Raw genomic sequence first — 6,378 nt, 5'->3', positions numbered from 1 at the left:
AGTACCAGAGTACCAAACGGAAAAAAAAGTACCAATTTTGGTACTAAAGTACCATAAGTGGCAACCGTGGTTATGAGTTATTATGAGTTTTTGAGCATTTTTCTCTCATTGAGAACATAAAGCATTAATTTGAGAATTGAGTTATGCAAAGTTTTGAAAACACTCAAAAAATGCAAAGCGTTGCACCAATGTACTTTTCAATGAAAAGTAAAGTATGAAATATGACAAAAAAACTGGTTTTTTTGCACTTTCTGTTGCACCAATACTTTTTACTTTGCGCTTTGCAAAAGTAAACTGCAAAACTTTACAAAAAAAACTGCAAATGATTAATTCACTTTGCAAATTTTGCAAAGTGATTTCTTTCAATGCGTAAAATGAAAGAAATCATTAATAAATAAATAATAATAGTTTTAAAAAAATAGAAATAGAAAATTAGTTTAAGCAAATATTATTGCTGTTTTTGAAATAAATTTAGTTGCAATAATTAAAGGGATATATTACCGGACAATACTTTTAAATTGTGAATTAAAGAGTTCAGTTTCTAAAAAAACTTTATAATACATTTAATATATATATATTTTATGTGAATTATTGTTTAAGCATGAACACTTATTTATTATAATGAACAGTTTATTATTATTATAAGTCTGTTATCGTTCAAATTTTCCGAATTATGAACTAAGAAAAAACATGGGTAAAAAATATCCTATAATAGCTAACATTGTAACATTTTTAAATATCTAATTATCCGTATCTAATTATGATAATAAAAATATATATCTAAAGACAATAGAAGAAAAAATCACAAGTGCCTGGACTTCCGTCGTTTTTTGAACCTTGTTTGAAATGTAATTAAAAATAATACAGTCCACTAAAATTAGTGATAACAGACAACATATTATTTTAACGTTGATAGTAAAATTAGTTAAGTTAGTTTTAAGGTAATTTTGTATAAATTAAGAGAAATGTTCTAAATAAAATCAGTAATTTAGGCCCTTTATGCGTAGGTTTCTTTTATAATACACCGCGACAAGTAAACAGTACTTTAATAACTTATAATATTTTAAAATTAAAAAATAATGACAGATTTTCAACTAAATTTTTATATAAAAGCAACTTATTATATTTGTTAACTTTGTTTTTCAATATAATTGTTGTTAAAACAACTCATACTCATACTCCATACTCATACTCAAACAGCAAAATTAATTAAAAGCATAAAAATTGTCTCTATGGATATACACAACTTCTTTATCTACGATTCAATGTCAATAAAAGAAATCATATACAAAAATTTTGTGTTAATGTTTAATGTTTAATGTATAATATGTTAACATAATATGTTTATATAATATGTTTAATATATAATTGTACTAAAACTATCAAATATTAATTGTATCTTAAAATATAAAACATAAATAGATATTTAACAACATGGTATTTATTAACATACTTCATAATATCATGGCTAGTACAGGTCATAGTACTATCTTCACTGCCATACATATTAATACCATTTGCACTAACAACAACTATGGTTCGGCTACTGCCGGTGTTGACTCACCTCATAATAGGCAAAACACATATCAAAATATATAAGACTAGTATAAAATTTCATCAAAAATCAAATTTATAATAATTTGGAAAAAGTTTGGGCATTGCATGCACACAAAGTCAATCATATATTTTAGAAAAAATGTATACAAAAAGCAAAGACTATTTCTTTGAATTTGTGTGTTTGTGTGTCCATTCAACAGTAAACAACGCTCCTTCGTGTTTAACTACTATTGAACGCCCTTTTCTCTCTATTTCCTCTTAACCCAAAAGAAACCAAATTTTGTAAATATGGAAACAAAAAATTGCACTTCACTGATTGCCCTTTCGTCTTGGTGCAGTAAAACTATGGAAGCATAAGTTCGCAAAACAGAAAATTGCACTCAAACTAGCAATATGAATAGAAAATATAGCAACAATTTCTATACTATATCACACACCTTCTCATACGCACATTCAACAGCTCTTTCGTGCCCAGTAGAAAACGGATCGATCCGTCATCGAAGACGTCTTCAAGACATGGATACATACATGAAGACTGATCGATCCAAATGTATGACGGTCTTCGAAGACACTTTCATACAAATTAGCCAAATGTCTTCAATGAATTTTTGCGTACATGTCTCGAAGACCGTCTCGAAGACCATGTCTTGCATAACGGACGCATTCGACAGAAAGTTGTGCGCTCTTAGTGCAGTGCTCATTTAATTTTTTCACCCTTTTTTTATTTCTACTCTTTTATTGCGCTCTTTAAATTTTAAATGAATTTAAATTTTCTCTTTAAATAAGTAGAAAGAAATTGTTGTATTTTGTACTTTTATTTATTTTATATAATAATTTCTTAAATTACATTCAAAATTAAAAGTTTTAAAAGTAAATTATAAATTTTATTATAAATTATTATAAATTTTATTAAGATATTAAAAATAAACTAGTAAAAACTAGAAAACATAATGAAAATTAATTTAAATAATTAACTTAATATAACTTAGCATATCTAAAATTAACTAAAACTAATATAAAATAATTTATAGCATTTCGCTATCATCAATTGTTGAAGTTTTATGTTTTCAAAAGCGTTGAAGAGGATTTTGGTACAATTAAACCTTCTGATCTTAAGAGTTCTAAAATATCATTACCACAACGCCTGTTAATCCTGTGTTTTTTAAATATAACAGCTAATTTTTCATAAGTGTTTTTGGTTTTTTTATTTTCAACATCATTTGTTTCGTTTCTTAAACAACTTTCACTGGAATTATTGTCTTCAATATTAATATCAATATATTTTCCAGGAACTAAGTCACTATTTAATTTGTTTTGATTTAATTTCTTTTTTTTTAATATTTCATAGTTTAATGATTTTGTTTCTTTATTCATTTTGATTTTTTTAATATTTATTTCAAAAATGTTTATTTACTACACTTCAAAATTATTGCGTCAATTCATTTATAAAACATAGCGTCATCTGAGGCAAAATTCAAATACGTTGCTATGAACACTAAAAATGAGAGAGAAAGCAAAGAAAGAGTATTTACATTCATGTTTTGAGCAATTGTTTTACAAATTTGCTTGAAAATGCGGACGCGGTATCAAAGACCGTCTTGAAGACAATGTCTTCGAAGACCACTTTTTCTACTGGGTGTGTTTCGAACACTTAAGATCATTGTGTTATACACAGCTTTTGTTTGTCTCTTAATTGTTCTACAATTCAAAGCTGATTGTGCTTTTAGCTGACTACTCAAGCTGGCTACCGTAAAATCAAAGGGGTCCATATTTTTGTTCTGCATTCGCAATCTGTATATTATTTGTCTGTGGCCCTGTTTTCAGAAAGTTTTTAAAGCTCTTGTTTAAAGTGTATTGGCAATAGAAAGCCAATATAAAACAAATATATTAAAGCTACACACACAAGCCACAAAAACAAAATTTGAATGAAAATATCATAGCTACGCAAAAACAAGTATCTAAGATCAATTGCTACACAAACAATACAAAATTTGGAATTCGTTTCGTACAGCATAATGTAATGTAAAAATAAATTTTAATGTGTCGAGAAGTTCTCTAATATTTAGCGATGTTGATAACACTCATTAAGTTTTAAAGCTGCCTCACAAACTGCAAAAGTTATGGTCGAAGTTTCATAAAAAGCTTTCCCTTTTCCGAATCTTGATTTCTTAATGACTACTGCGTAGTTTAAGCTTTTTTTCAGTTAACTATATTCAGTTTGACTATCACATAGTGCGGCGGCATAAATAGTAAATATTGCAGTAAGTGCGGTAACATTGTTTTACAATAAAAATTTACGTTCCAATATAAAAATATTTTAACTTCATAAACATCATAAATTAACCAAATTTGTTTTATTTTCAAATAATACTCAGTTTCCAAACTTTTTAATAAAAGTTATGTAAAATAAAATTGTCTATTTTGTGTGTCACAGATATATGCATTGTTCCTCTAATGGTCGAAATTGGATCCAAATAACCAATTTTCATGTGTTTCTTACCTGTTCGTAAAAATAAATGTTTCTGAGTGCTTGAACTGACATACCATATTAAACTTCTTATATTTTTTTATATATATGTATTGGACTTTAGTAACACAAAACACGCATTAGTTAAAAATACGAATATGTTAGAAACTTAATCTTTGCGATAAATTAAACTAGATTAGAATGAGAAATTTTATATCTGCTCTGGATGGAAATTCTCTTATCTAGTTTCCAATTCTTTCCTAAATACTATAGCTTTACTTTAAATGCCAAGTTTCAATAACTTTCGCATTTTATTAATAATTTGCTTATCTTTGTTTTATTTTTTTAAAAGTTTAATATATGATAAAAATATCTAAAAGACAAAAAATCCACGTATAATATGAATTAGAAGCAGAAACATAAATTCGAAGAGATATCAAATATACTCCAAAATTAAGAAAACAGCTTTCGAAAATGCATTTCAAAGTGAAAGAAAAAAGTAATCAGCAAGAACAACTGTTTTGTGCCGAAAATAAATGTAAATTCTAAAGAATCAATCAAATTTTTGTTATTTTATAACACATACAGTGAATTAAATATTTATGGAAAGTGATCTGTTCTGATATTGTTCTTGTGAAAATGTTTGAAAAAAGGAAATACACCTAAATCTGCCGTCTTCAGTCACTTTTTTTCTTTTCTACTGAATTGACTATACATATGTGTGTATGTCGTTTGGGATATATTCACACATGTTTATTTATTTATAACTTCCACGTAAGAACTAAAATTTTTATTGTAGGTAATAAAATCCCATAAAGTATGTTGTATAGACAGATAACTTGCGCTTATCGTAGGTGCAATAGTTGGTGCGAACACCATCACACGACTGATTTAAAGCATTGAGTAAAAATATTATAGAGGCGCAATGATTCAATTCTTACATTTTCAGCAATAGGCACGGGAGGGCGGAGTGAAGATATTCTTTCTTTCTGTGCTGCTGCTAGATCGGCCACACTTATGTTGGTCTTTCAAAAATTTTACTATTAATGAATGGAGGACAAAAATGAAAGTAAAAAAGCGGTTTGCTTGTTTACGTAGGCAAGCCGTACAAGAAAAGAAGTCAAATTAATTTTGCTATAATATGTTTGGCAAAGCTAAATTATACTTTTTTTAAAAAATGTTTTACCAATTATTGGTAAATATTTCATATACATACCTATGTATATATGATTGTATTTATATGATTGTATTACTTACTTAGATTTAATTTACATATTATGTAAATGCGATGAAATTAAAACTGTACGTAATAAGAACTAATTACGAAAACAATTATAATTCTTTCTTCAAATGCCATCATCATGAAAAATTGTTTCAATGCTGCAAATAAAATTTTAATATCTCTTGCCACCGAAATGAGATACAAAAATATGTCCATATGTTCATATTTAAACACAAAGTAAATAGGCATGAATGAGTATAATATAAAGAATTATTCTTTTAACTACGTTACATTAGCTGCGTTTCAGCAAACATGATCCGCTCAATTTTACATGCAAAACAAAAACAATGGGGTGAACCAGCAATTGATCTGGTTCACTTTCTGGTTCAATGTGGAATGAATGTAAAAGATAAAACTGGAACGTATTTTAATGCAAATGAGGTTGGCAATGCGATGCAACGGTGTAGTAAAATTATAAACAAATCTACATTTATATTTATTTATTATTGATTTTACTTATTTATTATTTATTTTATGTACTTATTTATTTAATATGTCATTATTATTTACTTCTTTGTTTAAAGTAATATTTTAACTATTACTATTATTAAAATTATTACTTTAATTATTTACGTTTTATTATTATTAAAAAAGTGTTGTTTGATAATTTAGTAAAATCAATTAATTTAAAATGAATATATAAAAATTAAGTTGAATACATTAATTTAATTAAAACAGAACAATACATAAGAAACCAGGCTCTCCAACATAAACGTTTATAAAAAAACCACTTTCATCGCAAACTACCTGCAAGATTAACCCATAGTCATGCTTTCTTTTAAAATAAGCCTAATTGCTATGGTGAGGTGCATTTATATTAACATGTGTACTGTCTATGCAACCAATCACGAACGGAAATTTTTTCGAAGATTCCACTTTTGCACTATAAGCAAGTGCGGATTTAATAAATTAGTGTCCAATTGATATAAGCTAAACCACAGACAAATATTTTATTTATTTATTTATTATTAACTTTATATTGTTATTTAAATAACAAGTAAAGAATAGATTTATTGCTATAGCAGCATGGGCCTTAAGCAACTAATTAGTGATAGATGTGAACTATTTTTAC

Source organism: Teleopsis dalmanni, chromosome 1 (assembly GCF_002237135.1).
Source record: "Teleopsis dalmanni isolate 2A chromosome 1, ASM223713v2, whole genome shotgun sequence".
Classification (NCBI taxonomy): Eukaryota; Metazoa; Arthropoda; class Insecta; order Diptera; family Diopsidae; genus Teleopsis; species Teleopsis dalmanni.
This window is presented reverse-complemented; position numbering follows the sequence as displayed.